The following is a 24,083-nucleotide window of genomic DNA, read 5'->3' on the forward strand; positions in this document are numbered from 1 at the left end:
CACAAAGTTAAAAACATGAGAAATCTTTATTTCAACATTTATATCAATATGCTGTAGAAGAAGGAGGGGGCAGTTCTGAGGTAAGAAGTGTTCTTTAAAACTGACAAAAAAAATTGAAGATGGCATGTGCTGGTTTAGCTACAAATAAAAAGACTAATAATATTTAGATTAATAAAAAAATCTACATAAAAAAGAAAGAAAGAGAGAGAGAGAGAAAAAGTAAGGATATTTTCTAATTGCTGGACTGTATAGGTATCGTGCGACGTGACTGAATGTATTATAAAGTATTCACAGCAGAAAAGAAACTGTATTAAAAGATAATAATTAGTTTCAATTTGGCCTTGAGAACCTGCCATGACCATAATTGTTCACTTGGCCCTATAGTACTCTGCAGGGGAGCTCTCTCACGTCTGTGCAAAAAGTTTTTAAGATAGGCCATGCACAAGATTACAGGAAACAGAAAAAATTCAAACTGCCATATATTAATTGAATTTGTTAATTAAAGTTGGAACATCTTATGAGTCTTGAAATATCCAGAGGAAGATTCTGTTAGTTCCTGCTCAGGCAGTAAATGCTGCTAACAAGGTCATACAACAGTGAAAGTTATTTCCCAATTCAATCTAAAATGAGCCTAAGGATGGTCATAATGAAAAGCCTAATAGTGAGTTAGGAGGGATACAGTGCTTAAAATATAGATGTACTTACTAAGAATTTTATTCATTTTTTCCTACTGAAAAAATTAAGCCTTCATTTTGAGTTTGTAAAAGAAGTAAAAGTTATAATACTGTAATTTTTAGTTGCCACTATATGTAACTGAAATTTTATCATAAGAAAATAAGGTTTATTGAAAAAAAAAAAAAAGAAAAAAAAATTTGTTTTCCTTGAGAAACATCTACTTTGGCAATGATTTTTTTTTTTTTTTAATTTTGTAATTCTTACGTGGTCTTATCTATTTATTTATGAACTGTAATTTTGTTTTGGTTCTTAGAAGTTAGACTGAGAAAAAAAAGAAAAATAAACGGAAAGAAGGGAAAAGATTAACAAAATTTTCTATACGACTGTCACAAACCTCCTAAGAGTTATTGGGATACGAGGTCATGAGATAAAATTCTGTGTCATACTTGGGGAAAACAGTTGTAAATGTTTACTTTACATTCACAGGTTACCTTCTGCCTAGCCTTTCTACTTTTGGTTAAAAGAAGAAATGAGTGTAACCCATACCCACCCCAAGAAATTGATATATATAGGCATCTCCAGACCCTTAATAAATGTTACAAACCAAGCCATTCCAACCAAGTTTGAATAAATGAGACTTTGAAAGTCTAGTCTCCTATAATTGCATCATATTTTTCTTAATCAAAACAAAACAAAACAAGACAAAACAAAACAAAAGAAAACACAAAGACTATTCAAAACATAGCAATTGTAGTTTGGCATAGAGGATAAAATGTTGTATTTGAAAGTACATTCCTTTCACACCAGAGACATTATTGTTTCTTGCATGTTGTATGTGAAAAAGTACAATCAAATTTGATTGAGAGCTGTATTCATTTCAGAATAAACAGATTTTTAAAAAGGTAAACGTGCATTTAGTGGCCTACCCAGAACTTGTGTTAGGGGGTAGCTGAAGAAACTCTTGGTCTGATTTATTTTTATAGCTCAGAATCATTTCAGAATGCCTATATGGCTACATTTTTATTACCAAAAATGCACACAAAGTAAACAAGATATACAAAAGCATAATAAACTAGTGAAATGCATATTGTGACTTAGATCTCCACAGAAGTCTACAAGCTCCAGTTATGAAAGCCTGACTATATTTAAAGTTCCTTTTAATGATACTTGACTACACTCAAGGAAAGAAAGAAAACCAGACTTCAGAAAAAGATATTTTACCATGGATGAAAACATGAAGATCTCTCTTTTTACTCTATTGTCCACTTTCTGGAACAGAAGATTAGTGGTATGTGAGAAACACTACTGAACTACAAAATTAGTATAGAAGGAATCAAGATGTTTGGAGTAGATCTGTTCATATCAAGATTAAATTCAAAAGAACAGTGTTTCTGTACTAGGTATCTGGGGTTAGGTTTAGGATTAAAGTTCAGCCAAGAATCATGAATGCCAAAGTTTGGGCACACATGAGCTATTCTGCTCAGATTTCTGACCCTGCTTAAAACTCACATTCAGGAATTCATGACCTCCATTCTAGTTTTGAATCTGAATCAAAAAGAAAAGCAATCTCTAAATTAATCCTTTTTTAAGAAAAGGGTGACTCAACAGACTTATATCAGTGCACTTAGTCAGACTATTTTATGTCCTCTGAGGATATGGCTCAATGAGGAATCAGCTCTTTAACTTGTAAAGATGAAGACTGAAATCACAAACAGGATGTTCACAAAAAGCAACACATTATGAATTACTTCAGAGTATTTCATAAGTCTATACACTTTTCCACTGGCTATAGTCCCAAATGGAAAACTGATGTAGAGATGATTGTTATAAAACAAAAAAATATGAAGTCTTCATTGGCAGTAGACTAGTGAAAAGACAAGAATTCATTCTTGGAGCAGCTTGGAAAAGTTTGTCTCTATTCCACACACATTTTGTTTATGTTACAAGACAGTTACAGTTGAGGGAACCTTTACTAATTTGTCTTGAAAGTGGATTTTTCTAAATGCCTGCAGGAGACAGCTCAGTATGATCAATCTGGTTCAATGTTGTTGATCTCTAAAGGTATTGCGACTGCTATTTTCACATGAGATGTTTAAGAGGTGCTTTAGAAATGTGAAATTATCAAAATGCTCATTTCCTGGTTAGTTTTGTGCCACTGCACAGCTGTGCTCAATTAGGCAGACAACTGAAAAACAACAGAAAAAAAAAAAAGCAAAAAACAATGCATTCTTCTAGCCATTACATTTTTAATTTCTACAAGCAAAAAGCCTAAAATAGGTCCTATCAGAAAACAGGCTGCATCAAGATCCCTCTGTAGTTAGGTGTAGTTTCTTGGATAAAATTCAGAGAAGCTTTTTTCATTTCCCCTCATGTCATTGTTTTCTAAACTCAAACAACCATGAAGAAGTTGGATAACATTTTTTCTTGTTCCAGCATCTGAAGTTCACAGTCAAATACCAGCTCTGTTATGCTTGACATAAAGTCTAAGATCCTCACCTTAAGGTCTTCACAGTCTGCAACAGATTCATAAGAGGTGATGAGAGTGACAGAAACACTCAGAGATAATACTTCCACTAGCCAACCCCTCCTAAAATATTTTTGGAGATCAGTCTTAAGCTGTATTCACTCTGGTCTCAGCAATCAAATTACTCTTCAACTCCCCATTGATTTCCTCTGGTTTCTGTGTATCTAGATCCATCTATTCTGGACAAAATAAAAGGAGAGAAACAAACAAACAAAAAATCAAAAAGACAAAATGATCCTTTTTGATACAGAACAACAAATCTCAAAGCAGTTTTAGAGTTTAGGACTGCTCAATTGCTTTCTTCATATACTATCAAGCTGGACTGACAGTTTGATTTTCCATAACAGAGAGAAATGTAAGTACATCATTTCCTATTATCTCATTTATTTTTGAGGGACTACAAGTAAGCTTCTAGGAACAATCTTCCAGTTAAATGTAATTCAATACTAAGCTATGTAATTTGGGATAGGATTTTTGTGAAAAATGTTAAAGAGATATATTTTAGTAAAGTGCAGGGACACTTTTATTTATTTATTTATTTATTTTTATAACAGCTTATGAATTCTAACCAGGATTTGGTCAATGAGACTTTCTTTCCGTATTTTTATTTCTCACTGTTTTAAGAGCAAATCAGCATCATGTGTTCCAAGCAACATTCTTTACTGGCCTCTCATGGCATGATGACCATTCTGCTCTCTTCTGTCTTAGATGCTGGGTATACCAGATGGTTTTAGGACAATAGAATATAGCAAAGAAGGTCATTTAACTGCTTCTTCATCTTCATTTCTACTTATTTCCTGTATACTGTGCTCACAGCTAGAATTACTTGGCAACTGCTCAATGGCAGCAAAACAGAAAGATATTACCTTACCTTGGAGAGAAAAGCAAAGCTGAGTGGGACTGGTCTACTTACTCACATGGTTGCCTTTTCATTATTGGTCTGGCACTTTTATCATGCTGTTTCTAAGAAGTGAACAGGAAAACAACTGTCTCATGAGACAGATATACATATACAAACCCTTGGTTGCCTGAAGTTGTGTAATAATCATCCAGTTTCTGTAATACCAAATATGTGTCAGACTTTATAAAATGTTGCAGTCATTCTGCCCAAATTCCAGCATTTGCTGATGATTCATCCCAAAAGTCAACAGAGAGAGAAGAAACAGAAGTTCCTGTGAAAAAGACGTCTACCCTCCCAGTCTAATTGGTGGAGATGAGCACATTTTCCACAGAATGTTGTTTTCTGCAGAAGGAGAGAGATCCAGGCACAGATCTCTCAATTTTCCCTAGTTTGGTGAAGACATTTAGTAGTTTCATTTGATATATAAAAAGCTTCTACTAGGAAAAAAAAATTAAAAAAAAAAAAAAAGCCATTCTGGACAGCTATGCTCTAGACTAACAGAATGGAGGATAAAAATCTTCTTTTCACAGAGGTAATCTATGTCACCAGATAGCTGGGTATTTGATAAGACAGGAAGGAAGCTTGTATATTGATTTATTTCAGCATAGCACTTATCCACAAAACACTCTAGGTTCCTGTAGTGATCTCATTTTGAATCAGAAGTACACATATTGGACAGTTTTCAAATCCTATTAGGCTTAGATATAGTTTGTCTGCTACATTTATTTGAGGAAGAGAGAGAGAAAAGTCAACTATGAAAAGTGGCAGAAGATGGGAAACAGAATAGCATGGAATGCAGCTCTTCAAGATTTCTGAGAATATTAGTTCCTTGTACTAACTTAACTTATCTTAGACAAGCATCTCCTAAATTATAAATAACTCAATCATTTCAGGAAAATAAGATCTAGTCATGTCTTAAGAAGTGTTCACCTATTCATATGTTTCTAGTTCCCCCTATTATAAATTAAGTTTTTTCACCCATTACTTCAGAAAATCTAGTGAGCATCTTCATAATTTATGCCCCTCTAATTAAGGTAAGGTCAGATGGCGAGAGGCAGGATCCACCTGACAAAGTGGTGCAAGAGCATCTCTACTAACATTTCTTAATCCATTAATGAGGTTAAGATGGGGATGGTAACCAGGGACTGGTAAGAAGTGACGCATGGGTTGAAGTGAGGAGGTGTGTGATAGACAGCATTGTGGGGGAGGTCCTCACAGTTGTCCTGTGAAAGCAGCTTCACTGAGTCCTCCTCAAGTACCTGTAAACATGTATACAGCATGGGAAATGAACGGACAATAAAAAGTCCATGGACAGCTGCAGAGCTATGAGCTCATTAGGATTACACAGATGTGGTGGGACTGCTTGTGCACCAGAATTGTTGTAAAAAACAAAACAAAACAAAACAAAAAACTACTAAAATGCATGGAAAATTGCCTGGGAACTGGTGATGTGCCAGTCAAGAACTTATGGACAAGGATGAGAGGTGACAAGTGACATCTTAACAGGCTCCTGCTATAGCTACCTGGATTTTGTAGTACCTTTCAACATTGTCAAGCCAAACTGAAAATATATGGTTTGGATAAGTGGAATATACATTAGATGGATACGTGGCAATACAAGGGCTCTACAAAGCTCAGCTGGGGCCTACTTACTCATGGTGCTCATCAAGGGTCAATACTGGCACCAATAATATTTGATGTCTTCATTATTGACCTGCATGGCAGGACAGAGTGAACTCTCAGCAAATTTGTGGTCAATACCAAATGAGTGGGAAAGGTTGATCTCCTGGAGTACAGGGCCACTGAGAGACTTTACAAGCTGGAGATACAGGCTGACAGGAATCTCAGGAAGCTCAGCAAAAACAAATGCCATGTCCTGCACCTGGGATGGAAAACTTCACTGCAGTGGTATGGACTGGGGGCTGACCAGCTGGTAAGCAGCTTTGCAGAAAATGACCTTGGTGGTTCTGATGGACACCAAGTTGAACATGGCACAGCAATGTGCCCCTGCAGCAGTGAAGGCCAATCACATCCTATGCTGCATCAGCAAGAATGTTTCCAGCAGGTCCTGGAAAGTAATTCTTCCCCTCTGTACATCACTTGTCAGACCACATCGCGGGTACTGTGTCTACCTTTCAACTCTTCAAAAAAATAAAGACATTGAAGTACCAGAAGAAGTTAGCTGTAGGTACCTGTATGATCTGGGGACTACAGCATACCACAGAATCACAGAATCACAGAATGTCCAAGGTTGGAAGGGACCTCTGAAGATCATCTAGTCCAACCCTCCTGCCGAGCAGGATCACCTAGAGCACATTGCGCAGGATGACATCCAGATGGCTTTTGACTACCTCCAGAGAAGGAGACTTCACAGCCTCTCTGGGCAACCTGTTCCAGTGCTCTGTCACCCTCACAGTAAAGAAGTGCCTTCTCATATTCAGCCAGATATGTCATATGAGAAGAGGCTAAGAGGACATACTGTCTTCAGCCTCAAGAGCAGAAGGTTATGGTGTAATCTTACTGCTCTCTCCACATAATGTGAGAGTTAGCAGTTAGGCTACCTGGGACTGTCACTGTGTTGGGATAAAAGGCAACAATACAGCTGCAAAAAGGTAAATTCTGATTAGCGTGACAATTTATCTTTCCACCGCGAAGATGATAAACTATTGTAAATGTTGACCAGAAAGCATGAAAAATTACTTTACCTGGGAATATTCAAAATCAGACTGGACAAGGCCCTGCTCCAAGCTGACATGGCTGTGAGAAGGGGATGGTCCACTCCCACATGAATTATTCTGTGATTCTGTGAATTAATACAGGCAACTGCAGGGGGTTAGTGAGAAATAAAATAGTTAAATGTTTGTCATGGCTGCAAAGCACGTTGTTTCTTTGAAGACTTTCCTATCTGGTCTTCTGGATCACAATGTGTTACTTCTGATGTCTTCACCTCTCTCAGCAAGAAAGTTGTAATTTGCTTAATCTTATTCCAAGTGCCTGATTACAAGCCTTAATCACGCAGCAGGCCTGACCATAATTAGTACCTGACAATCTTCCTTTTGGGAGTTGTGAGTAATGGTAAATTCAGGATCCAAAAAGTATCTTTGAAGCAAAATATTGCTTAATTTTAACAGTAGGAAGAACGCAGAGCAAAAAAATAGTTTTGCTGAACTGTAACAATGTGTATGGGTGAGATTCAGTTAGAGACATACGAATGTCCACATTGTTTACATCAGAGATAATCTATCCAGGATATTTTTATTATTACAAGAAGTTTAGAACACAGTTTCAGATCAAAACAGAAGTCTAGCATAGGTCATATGTATTGCATACTAAGACTGCCTTTTAACTCTTTATTGATTATATTGAAAGAAAAGCAGCCAAGTGTGACTCTTTTACCTACAGCTACAGTCACTGTAAATGTCTACATTACATTAAATAAGTCCCAAAGTTACAGTTCTAGCTTATCTCTGTAGTCTGGATTCCAAACTTGCCCTTTAGCCTCTGTCATTGAAAGCTTCTCCTTTTATTTTAATCCAAGTTTTCTGTTCTCTACTCTGTTTTCTGTTCCTGCTTAAACCAACTGAGTCAGCTTGCAAGAATGTCACAAGTTCACTTCAAGACTGATGGAGCTGCAATATTCTGAAATGTTTCTAAGAAGCTAATATCAGGATTATAGTGTACACTGTTTTCAGAGCCAATTTCCTGACAAACATGTTCTGTATATTCATGCAGTAAACACCACAACAATCCTGTTAAGCCACAGCATTCATAAAATATTTACAGGCAGCTTCAAATTTGTCACAATAGTGTAAATATTTAAAGCAGTATCACTGGTATCTTGGAACCATTGCAGTAGTTTGCACCCAGACTTAGCATTTCAGACTCTTTGCAAACACTGCCAGACATTTTCAGCAACTTTTGACAGGTTTCTGCATAACCATTACACTTAGGAAGAGTGCATTTTTTTCCATTAAACAGAAATGAAAATGAAGACTTCTGAAAATAATTGAGAGTTCTGCAAGAATCAGTCCTTCAATAATTTGTGCAAAAGCGTGTTGCTTATTCAGCTGATTTTACACAAAATGTAGTAATATTGCAATACTATTTTTGACAATTTTTATACATTTACTCCAGAGGAAGTGAAGGGAAGGAGAATACCAGAAAATTTTATGTGGTCTTGAGAAAGAGCAAATGGAGATATCCATATATGAACTTGAAACATAATTTTCCGGAACAGTGAACAATGCACAAACTAGAAGTCACATGGTGGGAGGGGGGAAGCTCAAGGCAGAATTGAGAAACACAGCCACCTGATAATCCTTTTAATTCTGATTTTGTCAGACCTAGCTTTGATATTCTGTTCATTTCCAAAATATTTCAAACCTTCACTATTTTGGATTGTTTTAAATGCATTGAACATGCTCTGCTCTTAGGTGTTGATGTCAGTTGTCTTTAATAAATTTTCAATGACATGAAACTGTGGGGGAAAAAGAAAATACACGACAGTCCCTCAAAAATTATTCCTTTTTGTCAGTGTATGATGTAAACATACCATCTAAAGTAAACCCAGATCTCTTCAAGAAATTACTCAAGCTTCCCCTGCATATGTATTTAGAGGAAGTTTTATTTCTAATAGTAAGTCTGTACAACACAATGATACTCACATTCTATGGATAGGAAGCCTCAAGTCATAACGGTAGAGAACAGCTGTGTTCTCTATGGGTTATACTCAGAGATCTTTAGAAAAGCAAAACATGACAATACAGCAAGTCCCCTTTTCTTTGTGCTTCATACCTACCATATCTCTGCAAACACATCAGTCACTATCATTGTATCATCTCTTTTCCATTCTTTTCACCTGAAAGATCTAATGAAAGTTATTTCCAGAGGTTTGGAAATCTACCTAGAAACCTGTTTATTAGTTTTAAAGTCTTTGATCAGACCCAGCAGTTTATATCTCCTCTTTTTAACAAAAGTACTTGTAGTGATGACAGCTCCAAGTCAGAGCCAAGACCCATAAATCACCAAAGGATTTTGTTTTAATATGACCATTTATTGTTCTCGGCCCAGTACTTGTTTCTTATATTCAGTAAGGATAAGAATATAGAGGGTAAAACCCAACAAAAAATAAGTCCTGATGCACATTAGACTATTGGCATAGAACCCCGTCTTTTCCATAAATCAAGGAAGTTGTACAACCAAAATTAATTTGCAAAGTTTTCACTTATTATACTAATATTTCATGTTGGAAAAAAAAAAAAAAAAAAAGTATAACATGGCCAAGAAATTTCAATGGGGACCTTATAGTAAATTGAACATGGAGAGAAATGTGTAACCTTTATTCTTTTTGCTCTCTGATCTTCATTTCCAAGTGATACATCTCTTATATAGTTGGAAAGTTATTAATATACTTACAAAAAGTGTCTTGTACACTTCAGAGAAATAGGGTTTCACTGGGAAAAAAAAAAAAATCCTTTAAAGGCGAATTATGTAGCTCATGATAAAAGTTCTGAGAAAGAGAGAAATAAAATCATCAGCAGCTGATGGCTGAGGTCTGCTCTGGGTATTAGTACTGTGCCAATGTCAAGTGCAGAACTGCACTCAATGACTCTGTCTTCAAATGCAGAAAAATCTATACAAGTTCGAACTTTACACTAGATTTTTAAACCAAGGTAAAGAAAGTAAGAAAGAAAACTGTGCTGTTATTACAAGACTCCTTTTGTTCATTTGTTTTTGGTTTTGTTTTGCTTAGACTAGGTTTTCAACAGAGTTGCCGGGACCCAACTTACTTTTCCCACCAGTTAAGAAGAAGAAGGGCCCTTACAGGAAGAACAGAAAACTGCTGTTTTTGTCATTTCTGATGTCTTCCACTTACAACTAACAACAAGCGCATATGATAAAAAAGGAGTTCCAGGTGATATTTTAGCTGCTATATTCTTTTTCTCATCAAATTCATTGCAATGACTTTGAATAGTACCATTAAGGCAGCATTCAAGGACAAATTCTCAGGGACAAACATATATAGCTTTTAAAAATGTGTGGAAACATGTATAGAAACTACCCTAAAAATATGGCAGAGCCAAATTCCATCACAGTAACTATGAACCATGTTACTTTACTTGGATCACTTTTGCATCAGACTCTTGTCAGTTTTCAGCTGTAATCTTTCTTCTATTTGTCCCTCATTTCCATAAAACAACTGAAAAGGTTAAAAAATAAGACAATTAGTTCTATCAGTGAAGCACCCATGCACTAAATATATAATTTTCTTTTAATTATAGTAGATGACAACACCTCCATGAGACAAACTAAGTGACATAAGAACAACCCATAAAATAGTTTGGTTAGATTCTCATAAGGATTTGCACAGGACAACAGGTAGAATGGGGTTTTGTCTTGAACACAGACTGCAAGACCACAAACTGCAATCGAGTATCAGCAACAGTGCATCAGCTGATTCTTGCAGGAAACAAACAAACAAAAAATAATCCTTGTGGAATCTTGTGTAGTAAGCCACAGAACTGACAAGGTTTCTTTTTTTATTTTTCCAGTCTAACACAGGTCATTGCTGGAGGCACAGTATAATACCATAATACCAGACCAGCTGGTTTATTGTAGTGATTTGGAATGATAAAATTTTGCTCTTGCTAAAGAGGCAAATTTTTTAGCAGACAGCCTACCTTGTATAACACCTTGTGAAAAACACATGGTCCTTTTTTTTATCATGGAAAATGGCAGATTAATCTTCTCCTTTTTCTTTTTTTTGTATTGAATCTGACTTAGAAATAAGATTATTGTTTTGTTGTGGTACTATATTTACAAAGGCATTATTTACAATGCAGATGATAACTGACTTAATGACAAGAATTTTTATATCTATATCTCTATATATGTATATACGCATACTATAAGTGACACCATAAATTAAGTAGAAAAATGAGGAATATGTTATATTTTTGTAAGTGAAAAACAGATTTTTTCTGCCTTGAAATTACAGAGATTAATTTTATTTAGGACTCAGAAGAGAGACAAACATATTGATATATGGCTTCCTTCTCCACTTCTTGTTGTGGTTCACTTTTACTGAAACAAACAAACAAACAAACAAAAAACTGCTTGGATTGCACCAGAAATTCATTATACTATGAAGGAAAGAAAAGAAGACAGTCTTAGGCAAAGCAGCTAAACAATTGTCAGCTCTAAAAGATGACTCAAAAATCTTGTCCTTTCAAAAAGGATGTTTTCAGCAGATACCCAGAATTTTTCTTCTTATAAATTGCCCGTGAATATGGCTGGCTGTGAAGTGTCTGTTCACCTTCAAGAATTGAAGCAGAAATTCTTGTACACTCTCTCATACTGTGGACTGTCGGCTAATCTGAATCACAGCTGTATTACCTTTCAAGAGTCCTCATTATACCACTTGTTAACCAGAAAGTGATAGTCTGTTCTGTGTGGAAAATTCTTGAATTATGTCATCTCAGCTGCCCTTGAAGTGGTATTCAGATATGAATACTATTACCTATGGATTTAACATACAGTCACACGTTACCCCCCTGCAAACAAAAGGAGAAGGATGGTGATGACAACAGTGATGTTCTGTGGCTATATGAAACAATTCTTAGGTTACTTCTTTCAAAGGGCAGTTATCACAGTAATAGTAATTTTTTGAAAAAAAAAAAAATAGAAACAACTGCCATAGTATCCAATTCAATCTCTGTCAAACTCACCTGTGGCATGAGGTGCTGAAGTTCACATCCCAAGTAATTCACAGAAAGGGTCTTGACCTCAGTTGAATAATACCCACATTAATAGTTCAGATTTATACTGTTCACTCTTCACAGATAGATGACATTTTCTCACTGAAGCTGTAACTCCTTTTCAAAAATGTCCAAACTAGATACATTTTGGAAGAAAAGTTTTAAGTGAAGAATGAAAAAGACATTTAATCTGAACATTCCTGACTGGCTCTCATGCCAGCCAAAACATCAAAAGATATATTTTTTTAAATAGCCTGTAATCAGTTCTTTTTATGATATGAGATAGTTTTATAAATAGTTTTTTAGGTTCTTAGTGGATTATTATTTTTGACAGTTGATTTTAGTACTAATCCATTTCAGCCTCCTTAATTGAGAGTGTTTAGTTTAGAAAAGAGAAGACTCAGTGAGCAGACTTCAAATGCTTTAAAAGCTCCTGCAAGGAGCTGGTAATAATCTGTTCTTTATGGATCAAAAAGAAGTAATGGACTTAAATTGCACTGAGGAAAGTCCAGGTTAGTCATTATCAAAGACTTTCTAAATGGTAAGGGACAGTGAAATCCTAAAAGACACTGCCTTGGAGAAGTGTGGTGACTTCATTATTTTAGGACACTAAGAATGGGTTTGGTGAACATCTATCAAGTAAAGAGTAGATATAGCTGATGCTGCCTTGGAATAGAAGGATGAAATAGATGACATCTTCAGGTCCTCTCTACTGTAAAATTAATAACATCTAACCAAAACTTAGGAGCTATACAAAAAGGAAAAGTATGTTTCTTGAAAGGCTTTTCTTAGATTAGTATAAGAATTATGTTCAACATTTAAAAGGTTTTGAATACTAAAACATTCAATGCTGCACTCTGCCTTTTCTAGAAATAAAATAAGGTTTCCTAGGCAGCACCAGCCCACACTGTCTTTACACGAAGCATGATTAAATCACATGTATGACTCTTAGCAACTCAGTTTCATAATTATTCAATTATTTTCTTTAACTTTTAAAAGAACTTTCTTGAATTTGGGCTTTGCTAAACGCAGTATCATAAAGGTTCTTAAACAAAAATTGAAATCACAGATCAGTATGCCTTTTAAGAGATTGCAAAATGGCAGAAGTATGGGAAAAGTGATGCCTGAATGAATCTTAATTATCATTCATTTAAGAAGCGCCAGAGCTTGAAAAAAATAATAAAAAATTAACATCAAATACCAAGATCTCACAGATTTCAGGCCAGGCAAAAGAGAAAGCATCTACAGCCTAGTTTAGACTCTTATTTAGACTCTTATTAGTTAACTTTAAAAAACATTGGATCACTGTACAGTCCTGCATTTTTTAGAACTGGGCAAAAAGAATGAATGGGAATTCTTATTTAGCCCTGTTATGGCTTAGCTTAGCATTGTAATGAGTTGGGTTAAAAATACTCAGTGAAGCTTCCACCCAGGATGGGTGGTAGCTGCTAGAACCCTTGAAAATGTCAGCACACAGAGGTTCTGTATTCTTCCAGGTTTTGCTTCTGTTTCAGTCCTTCACGGAATAGCTTTCCATGTCCTGAGACTATTTGGACCCTAAACATGCTGAAATCCAGCATGGATCATTCTGTCCACTCTTGTGTTTCTCAAGATACACAACTTCATTTGATTTCTTCTTGAGGAAATTACCAGGAACTTTCACAATCAAATAGAAGAAAATTCTTTTATGTCTTTTTAACTTAGTTATGGACCTACACACAAAGAAGTGGCCCTTCCCATCATCTCTTGTAATCAGAATACAATAGGATCAAATGAACAAAAGATGGCTAAGACATTAATCCTACTGCTATTCCTGCTGTTGTGACTGCCTCTTGCCAGAGTTTGCATTTCAAAGGCAGACGTCTTTCTAGCCTGAATGCCAATCATATCTTCCTTCTTGCCTTGTAATATTCCAACTATTAATCACAAAATCACTTTTCAGTTTTATTTAATCACAGAATTGGAACTAACTAACTTTTGAATAAAACTAAACCTGTCAAATTCAGTCATCTCCACAATACAGCTGTGCACAAATTTTATGGAAACCTAGTAAAAATGCCCTTGGCCATCACACATACAGGCAGAAAGTAGATGAATCAATTGTCTCATATTGTGCTTTGTAAGTAAAGGGTAGAGATGCAACTTTTTACACTTGGTTTCTTAGTTTTGTGAATATTCTAGTGAATGACAAAATAATCTCATTTCATTCAACTGCAGAAACCTGTTTTATGCACTGATTATTGTTACACTAACACATTTGAGCTTTCAATACAAAACCCCTTTATATCAAATGTTCACACACTCTACCAAAACTCAGGCATTTTAAATGACACTATAAAGGTACTATTCCTTTATAGGATTACAATAAATTGTTGCCTTCCTTTTGTTATTATGGAGAATTACCCCCCAACATAATATTTTTAAAGCTGTAATGTAATTTCTCTTCTTCTCCTTGCACCTAAGAAATACTCTGCAGCCTAAATTAAGCCTTTAGGCTGTCCCTGGCACCCAGAAGGGGAAGAGGTCATGTCACTGCATCCATCCACAGCAATGTAAAAAGTTCTTTTCACAATGTGTGGGAAGAAAAATGGATCAGCTCTTACTACTCTTGGCTGCATCAGCTCTGCAACACTAACTGGAATAAACAGCCGTTGATTTATCTCTGTCCCTTATGACTTGAAAGTACACAGGAACAGAGTTGTTCACTTGAAAGTGCCATTTAAACAGCCATTTCTCAAAGCAGACTCACGTTAAAGGAGACAGTGTTTGTTGCTGATGAAGTTCAACTTGTCCAAGACATTTTCAATTGCCTTCTTAGGCGTAAAGATATGGCTGGTTTTGAAGTGGCATCTTTATTAGTTCTGGCTTACTTAAAAGAGACTAAATTAGAAAACTCAGGGCAAAAAAAACTTTTTTTTTTTTTTTTTTTTTCCCCTCATGGGTTTCCTCATGCACAGTCTATTTCATAACATAACATGACTTTCCATAAGGACATTAACTTAGTTCAGGAAAGCTGCAGACAAGCTGTATGTCAGACCCATACTTAACTGTCATTGAAATATACAGAGCTCAAGTCACATTTACAATTAGACATATAATAGCTGGCGTTTTGGATGGGGCCAGCTGAGTGGACAAGTGGGTCTGTCTGGTAAGGAGTACAGTGATTCAGATGATCTGGTTAATTTGGAAGATTATAAGAAATAGTATTGAACGTCCTCCTACCCTTGCTTATCCAAGGAGTCTATCCATACCTGACTTGAAATACTATATTGTATTTTAAGGAAAGAATTCAGCATTACCTGATTTTATGTGTTCATACTAAATATGTTCACCCCAATTTTCTCTTTTATCTCAAAGAAAAGTTATGAATCAATTGTATTTAGTAATTAAACAGTAAGGTTTGATTTACTGGAATACCAGGTCATTTCTGTTAAAAAGAGATCCACTGTGGAAATATGAGCCAAAAGAACACTAGGTTTTTCCAATGGAGAAAGGAGTTAAATTCATCCTGTCCATGAATACCTTATATACTTTTTCTGAAACTCTTCAGAAAAAACAAACCAAAACAAATCACCACAACAACAATAAAAAACAGCATGTAAAGTTTCAAGTGAATCAACTTAGTTTTGTTGAAAATAAAAGGCATAAAAGTAGATAAAGGAAAAGTGGTTATTTCCAGTTGTTGGATCTGAAGCCTCCAGAAGTACTTTGTAATATTTAGTCAGCATAGTCAGCAGTTCAAAATAGAGCACCCCTGATTTGCATGAAAAAACTCTAGAAAAAAGTACCACTGGGACTTATATTACACAACAAAATATTAAAAAAAAAAAAAAAAAGGCAAAGTTTGGATCATGAATGGAACTAGCCCATGTTAAAGAAATAGATGCAAAAGAGACATTTTCAGCATGGAAATTTATGTCAGATATATTCAGTGAGTTCAGACATTCTGTCCTATTCCTGCACACAGTATATAAGGAATTATTTACTATTGCTTCAGGTATCAAAGAGAAACGCTGAACTAACCAGTCCCTCAGGAGTTTTCAGTATTCACAAGCTCCTTATTTGTATAGAGATAAAAAGGCACCTGCAGCTGTTTTTCATTAGAAGAAAAAATGACCTTGAGTGACCAATAAGGCTAATCAAACAAAAGTTTTTCCCATAGGGCATACCACTGCCCACAGTTCCCTTTACAGGCAGTCAGGATGGATTTAGGTAATAAGAATGTGATCAGCCTTCCTCAGACTTTTCTCTGTTAATTAAAGTGCATTGTGTACATTACATCTGTGCTTGTGTACAATAGGATGCAAATGAAAAGAAATTACAAGACCATTTTTAAAGGGTAAACAAAGCTGTTTGTTAGTGCAGCAGTCGGTAAATTGAAAATATAGTGCTAAGCCCACCTGATAACGGAAAGTCTCAGAAAATAATGATGAGCTGAACAGGCAAACTGCTAGACTAGAGTAAGACAGGGTGCTTTCTGAAGGCAGATGACATGTTTTGTTGACCTTTCTGTATTAAGCATAAGAAATAGTTCTCAGCTCTGCCTTGCTTGGAACTAATCTTATTGACACCCTTGCTATGGACTGCAGCCCACAATAACTGGGGACAATCAATAGTAATTTATAGCCATGGTAGTCCATGAAGCTCAGTAATACATTTCTATCCATCTGCCCGATTAGAACAGAGAGGACTGTCATTTTCCCACATTTGGATCTATAGGCTATAGAATGCTGATCTATAAACTGTAGAATGTTAATATTTATTGTTGCAGTATCAAGACCATATATTCCTATGTTGGGTCCATCTAATTTTTGTTTATGATAAAACACTACATTTTGATTTACCCTAAACTTGGCATATGGAAGTTGTGTTTTTCAAAAATGTCTCAAAGAAAACATTTCCATAGTGCTTGGGCTTTGTATTTACTGTGATAAATGTTAAAAGCTGTTTGATATCAGAGAAGTTGTGGTGAGATAGGTTATTCAAGAAAAGCAATCAGAGCCATGTGATTAATATGCCTATCCAAAGTACTTATATAACTCGTGTTCTCAAAGTGTTGAACACAACATGCACTTGTTTAGCCTCATAAGATCTCTGAAAAGTGGGGAAGTACCGTCATCCTTACTTTCATAAAATCCAGAAACAATTAAGATAAATCTATGTGGTCCCTGAAGTCTCTAATAAAACAGAGAACAGAACACAAGTCCATAAGCTTGACTCTTTCTGGAATTCTCTCTTTTTTTACTTCTATGAAGTGTATCTATCTAGTGAATATTATTCTGTGCTGTGTATCTCTCTATGTACTGTAAGAGCTGTCAAAGAAAGAAGAAACTTAGTCAATTCTGAAAATCTGAAGATGAATGGAAATAAAGTTAAGCAACAGAGCTGCCAGGAGCAAGTGAAGAGACAGAAGTAACTCAGTTCATAGAATGCACATTTTCATATATTTTTTTAGCCTGCTTCATCTTAGCCAAAAGTGGTGAACATGTGAGCATCCCAAACTGATGTCAAAGAGCAAATGTGTATTTTATAAAGCACAAAAAATGGTAGCAGCAAAGAACCTCTTTCCACCAGAATGAATTGAAAATGTGAAGTATGTCAGACTATTCACTCTCCCAGTCCAGATTGCTCAATATCTTTTTCTCTCTCTTTCTTTTGTCTCGTTTCACAAAAGAAATCCAACAAAGAAGGTGGCTTAGCTTTCCTTATTGCTCCATTTTTTGTTCTTCTGTTAAGAATTGCTCTCCTTCTACTCCCAAAGCCCCTCTTATAGGTAGTTCAAGGAAAGGTCCAGAAGCAGACTAAAGAGTTTGTGTTGCTTCAGTGATTGATTTAAGCTCCAAAACAACATGCTGCTAACAAAAACATAGAAAGGCTTTACTGACTTCTTTAATATGGATTGTTCTTGCTTTAGAATAGAATAGAATAGAATCTGAGCCTACCCATAGCCTGTGAACAGAATACCAGCCTCTCAGTGCAGGGTGATAGAAAGAAGACAGTCTTGCGAACACAGAGACTTCTTTCCTTATAGGCAATTTAAATTCACTGTCAGTCTTTATCTTGAAATCTAAATCACACACAGCCAAGATTTTGGATCCTACATCTATAACAATGGTGCTAAAAATATCTGACTCCAGGAATGATTCTGTCTCAGACCCCCAGGGTTAGCGACATGACTTGAGGTGATCTCCAGCTGAAACTGTACATAGTGACCTTCCATATCATCTACTCACAACACTGCAGTCAGAACCCAATATCTCACTTACTTTAAATGTACAGCTCTAGTGGGCGAGAGCTGTGGTAAAAGAGGAGGAAGGCAAAATTATGCTCAAGGTTTTGCACAGTCTAGACCCGTTGTACCCAGCCTCCTTGGACTAAGCACTGAGAAAACTGGAACATTACATGCTAGTATTTTTAGGACTATTAGTATTTTCATCTTCCCTCATGAAGCCAGAACAAATACAGAGAGTTCATCAGCCTAGGTACATGATGTCCTGTATGCAATGAATTTGTTCTTCACCACTTCTTAACTGTTGAAGAACTACAGAAATATAAAGGCTTCCATTTCGTCATTTCTTACCATAGATGACCACTGGCTGACTATGGCATATAAAGTTTTATAATACAAAGTTCCATATGACTAATTATTTATTTTAGTTGTTTTTTGTTTGTCCTGTGAGAAGACTTTTTGGGTCTTTAATGGTGTCCTGCTGGGCTGCTCCTGGTTGTTTCTGACTTCTTGGACTGCATCATGTATTTTGTGAGAGAATTAAATAGAAACTAAAAACATATAAGGCCTATGACAGAGCTATGTACACAGGAAGAGGCCATCCTCTCCTTCTCACCCATCTGTATTAATTAACAATTTAAAATACATAGTGTTGAATCCACACACTAAAAGTAATAGAAACCAAAAAAGACAATTTAACTATCAGCCTCTTTGGAACCTAAATACTTCTGCCTGGTAAAAGACATATTTTTCCTTGAGTGACTATTAGAACTTAAAATAATTGAATTCTCTTTATTTACATCTTTAAAGGATTCTGACAGTAACCGTGCATTAAAATTTTTATACCTGTGACATCTTGTTCTGTTTCTAATTGAGCCTCAATTTTAAAGCATGACTCCCTGACCATGTTTAAGTCACTTTACCAAATACATAATTTTGGATTTACAGTCACCTTTAGTAATAGGTAATTAGTTAAAGATCAATACTTCAGTGAAAGGAAAAAACGCCAAAAAGTAATGAATTGAATAATTCCCATGCAACCAGTGTGGGCATTTTGAGATAAACTAGCCAGTTTCGAATACCCACACTGGCTGCATTGCACTAGCTGGAGATGGCCTTTGACATTCATTTGTCCCAAATACTTCTTTGTGCCTCTTGTGGAGTTTTCTAATAGACGTTCTCTCTCTCCACTTATGATAAGGCACCAAAATTGGGCTGCTGTCCCCAAGGCACTTAACAGTACAAATATAGTCAACATTCAGACTATGGACTATCAGGGTGTAGGCACAGTTACAAACCCTTACCTGTGCCATAAAACTCATAGTGTGTGCAAAGGCAGACAGTACTTGCGGACTTTCCACAGTCCTAACTCCACATGGAACAGCATACCAGTGGAACACTTTGCAGCCTGAATAGGCCAGTGTAAAGGCAGATGACGTGTTCTGGAGAGAGCCATACCACTGTATGTAGGTTCTTAGCAGGACCCCCAGTAGAGAAGCTAGGCCTGTAACTTCATCACTTATGCTAGTCATTTCCTTCATCTCATTTTGCACCTAAGACTGTAAGCAATGAAAGAATGAATATATACTTTTTGCTGAAATCCATAGCTATTAAACTAGGTGTAGCATGATGAGATGCAGAATTCTGCCCATGCAGGTCATCACAATATCATCCTGCAACCTTAAGGCTTCCAAGCACCAGACGAATTGATGGCCTCTTTGCACTGTACACACCATGCATTGCACAAACACTTAGTGCACTTTATTTGGACTTAGAGTCCAAATAAACACAGATGCCAAAAAGTAGAAAAAAAAGAAGAGAAAAAAAAAAAAAAAGCAGAAGAGCCTTGTTAAAGATAGGAGCAAAGATTGGGACACCTAGTTCCTAGGCCATTGAACACTGCTGTCAGCATAATTTTAGCCCCCAAGAAATGAAAAAGTTTAAGATTTATTTATTTATTTATTTATTTATTTATTTTTGAGCTGCTGTTTTTCACTGGTACCCTCCAACACCCTGAAAGGAAAATTTTCTACAGCATGCCTGGAGAAAATTTGTATTTTTGCAAAGTCATCTTTCCAGAGAAGTGACAGAAGGAATGAACCACCAAAATCAGACCCTGTGAGCAGCAGGAGGAGCAGGCAAAAGGAACATCTGCAGGGTAATGATGTGGGCAGCCTCACTCCATTACTCTCAGTGCAATTGATTCTGGTATATCCATTATATCACCCTCACTAAGAAAGAGTGAGGTGGTTTCCTTTTCATCCTCTCCCATACTGACTAAGAATATAAACTTAATTTCAACATGGATGCACTCCCTGAACCAGATATGTGATGTTTAGCTTGTCAGCAACTGTGATGTGATGTCTCATACCAAATCATAATATCATTTCAAAAGACTTGTTCCCTTTCTTTCTTGTCATACATGTGAAAACCAAAATGATTTGTAAGAAATGGTATGTTTGCAGGTGGGACATACCAGAAAAACATAGAAAATATACAATAGGGATTATAAATTAATATTACTTTCATTTATCAGAAAGCTATGTGTTCTACTAGAATTTTAAATGTGTGCTTTTGCTTCCACTGAAGTCAAATGCAAAACTAAGAATCAAACCGGCCTGGAGTGAAGTTTCATGTTGTCTTGGCCATTGGCTGAAAATTAGGATAGCTATTACAGTAGTTAGGCAGCTGGAAGTATTTAAAGAAAACAGCAGGCAACACAAAAGATTATCCAGAAGAAGCAATTCCAGATTAACCCTTTTGATGCATAAAAACTCACTACACTGCCCTTGTTCTTACTTGGAAGAAGGTCAGACTGAAAAAAAAAAAAAGTAAATAAAAATGTGTTTTTCATTAGTAGAATGTGTTTGTGCAATGCCTTGTCAGTGAACTAGATAGCAAGTTTGAACAGTCACAACAATCACATGAAAATCTCAGTATCCTTTTCTCATACCTCTGTCTTCTTTGAAAATTGTATGCTGCCTTAAGCCATGTTCCACATGCAAATACTTGCTGAGAACATAGTACAACCTACTGCAGACAGAAAGTACTGAAAAAGCAATAACATGAAAATTACTACAACGCAGGGTCCCTGCACCATGGAAGTCCCACTTGAGCATTGAAAATCGTGTTTTAATTGTAACTTAAGTGTTTCTGCTCTGCAGAGAGAGAAATTTCACCCAAAGAGAGCTGCAGGTCTACAAAATTACCATCAAAATGAAGCAAGTGAAAGGAAACATTTGTATTAAACTATGCTTCACCTTTTCTGATTTTGCAGTACACTTGTGACACACTGTTTGAGAAAAAAAAACCGATAACTGGTTCCTGGAACAACTCTCTGTTGTGTAAAAACGACTCGTTTTTTCAAGGTCTGGAAAATGGGTTTGAGTGAATTTACCACCGGACTCTATATATAGACAGTCCTCTGTTTTATCACATACATTTAAAAATAATATATATAATATATAAGTTGTAATGTAGAATAATTGCATGAGCTCCTTTTAGCACTGCTTTTGTGAGCGATGCTAGAGTAAGACTTTCATGTGGTCTCCCTTCCATGTTTTAATGTCTTTATATTTCTATTAAACTGAAACAAGGGGCTTCAAAATTGAACTCTGTCCCTCTACAAAGAGACTGAATCCAGTCATTTTAAACTTAGTGAGACTGAATGGATCCCAACTTTTTTGTCCCAACCTTGAGTGTTTCACAAGGAAAACTTCAAACGATATTCACAATTTATTTATGTATATATATATTAACATCTGGACTACAAGGCCCAAGGTCTTTTTTTTAAATTGTCTATTAACATTTCACAAGGCAGCAATATATATTTATTTTTATAGCCTCAAGTTCCCTGCTGGAACAATTTCCTCTGACACAATTCAACACTTCCTCATTGAATTTTTACTGCTGTAGTGAACAGTGCCAAAGGCTTTACCCAATATAACCTCATAAGCATCTTCCCACTAATAGTTTCAGAGCACTGAGATAAAGAGTAGGTTTTTCAAAGCATTTTATTACTTAGAAGTTTACATTCATTTTCTTAAAAAAAAAAAAAAAAATAAAAAAAAATAAAGTGGACATATCATAAATTCCATGAAAGGCTGTGTCTACCTTGCTCTCACAGTAGTAAGGCAGCTTTCCATTAGCCAGCTCAGGCATTAATAGCTATCTAGCTACAGCAATATAGAGTGCAGGTTTTGCAAAGAAGCCCAGAAATGTTTTGTGCCATAACTACATAATTATTAGTACAGGATACTAGAGCGATCCCTTATGCTCTTCTGAAAATTATAGGCAATCTGTTACAAGCATCAGACCTTGGAATTGGAGTCCCTTCTGCTGATAATAACCTGCATTGTGCTTTTCACTTTCCTATCTTCTGCTATTGGAAAATCAGTGTGAAAATCATTTTTATCCATACCACAACACATGGGCAATTTTGTTTTCCATTCTTCAGCCTTTGTCTCCTTTCTCTACCAAGTACTTCAGCCTCTCAGCCTCTCTCACTCTCAGTGGTTTCCTTTCTCTAAGCTCTGTATTTCCTCTTTCCTAACAAGGATTTTTTTTTCCAGACCTTTCTTTCAGCAGTCTCACTTCTCATTCTGTCCCTCACAGCATATTCTCCTTACATCCTCAGATTTGCCCTCTTTTCTTATCTTGATGATCCTTTTCTCATCTCTCCTTAACACAGCTTGCCAACACATAAATACTAAATATTTTTGCTGAGAGTAATTCCAGTACCAAGCAGGCCAGTAGAAAGGGTGGTTCATTTATAGAATATGCACGCCAGCAGGAAATCCTGGGATATTTTGTTTTGTTTTCTTCTAAAAGAGGAGAGAAAAAAAAAAAAAAAAAAAAAAGAAAAAGCTATAATTGAAAAACAGCAAGTGGCTTAGATGCACAACTGTGTTACCATGCTGGAAGAGGCTTGAAGCTAAAAAGTTTTGCCTAGCTGCCCATCCCTGGTAGACAAGGACACATACACATACAGCCACCACAACACAAAATATCTGGCAAAGTCACAGGATCTCAGAATGTCAGACCCATCCAACTCCAGGTCTCCTTTGCACCTTTCTCTTCTCCTAGATATACTCTGGCAGGTGTATACTTGACTCTTGATTCTGTCATTAGAGGGATGAGAAAAGCACATCAAACGTATGCCTTAGTCCCAAATCCCATGACTTCTCAACCAAAACCCAGCAAAAAATAATAACATATGCTGAGTATAGTAGAGCTTCAAAGCCCCAGCCAAGTCCACGCACTTTGTGCTGAACTCCCTAGAAACAAGAGAGGATCATCTGTGCCCTGGGGTATTTTCAGAAGAGGCTGATGAAGGAAGAAGTGCAGGCTAGTGAAGTGCCCGAAGCCAAGCTCTACGTTTACAGCACAGTCAGAGTTGCATCCCAGCTCCCCAGTATCCTGGCTCAGGACTACTTACAGACAGAGCTCATGTGAAAAAGATGCTCATAATTAATAGGTGTGTGTTACAGCACAGAGGCCAGCATCATTTCCTAGGCAGGAAATCATGTCAGGGAAACAGAGGATTCATTGTCCTTCTCAGGCATAAACAGTTTAGCACCTGCTTTGGTAATACACTAGAATAGTCATGAGCACTACACTCATATTCTTTGTCAGGCACGTAATTTGATTGGACTCCTCACATTACTTCATCTTTCTGCAACAGGCTGATCTCCAGCAATGTTACAGCAATCACCTGCAATGCTGATATTTTGGGAGGGGTACCCATTATGCACAATACCTTCCTTTGCATCAAGAGTTCACTTTATCACTCCATGCTGTCACCTTCTTGTCACCAGCCTCTATGCTTCCTCTCTAATGAAAACTATTTTCTCTGCCTGAGGCAATTTAAATGATCAACCTATTTTTTTAACCACCAAAAAAAAATGAAATAAATTGCTCTTCAGCTCAAATGCATGCCTGCTTCAGGCACATTTCTCCTGTCACCATCTCTCGCCAGCCCCAGGATCTTTCCTTTAT

General features: G+C 36.3%; 2 long non-coding RNA genes across 2 annotated transcripts in view; one reads left to right on the forward strand and one right to left on the reverse strand.

Annotated features, from left to right (window-relative positions):
* LOC121066291 lies at positions 1-4,333 on the reverse strand. The gene is made up of 3 exons (XR_005817638.1): positions 4,071-4,333; positions 3,172-3,373; positions 1-2,860 (listed from the first exon to the last, which is right to left on the reverse strand). It is a non-coding gene; the product is annotated as an uncharacterized LOC121066291 (long non-coding RNA).
* LOC121066292 overlaps positions 3,369-24,083 on the forward strand; it is a 26,271-nt gene continuing 5,556 nt past the window's right edge. Inside the window, exons 1-2 of the long non-coding RNA XR_005817639.1 lie at positions 3,369-3,554; positions 9,853-10,014. This is a non-coding gene — a long non-coding RNA (uncharacterized LOC121066292). The remainder of the gene's footprint in view (positions 3,555-9,852; positions 10,015-24,083) is intronic.

Source organism: Cygnus olor, chromosome 2, assembly GCF_009769625.2.
Source record: "Cygnus olor isolate bCygOlo1 chromosome 2, bCygOlo1.pri.v2, whole genome shotgun sequence".
Taxonomy (NCBI): Eukaryota; Metazoa; Chordata; class Aves; order Anseriformes; family Anatidae; genus Cygnus; species Cygnus olor.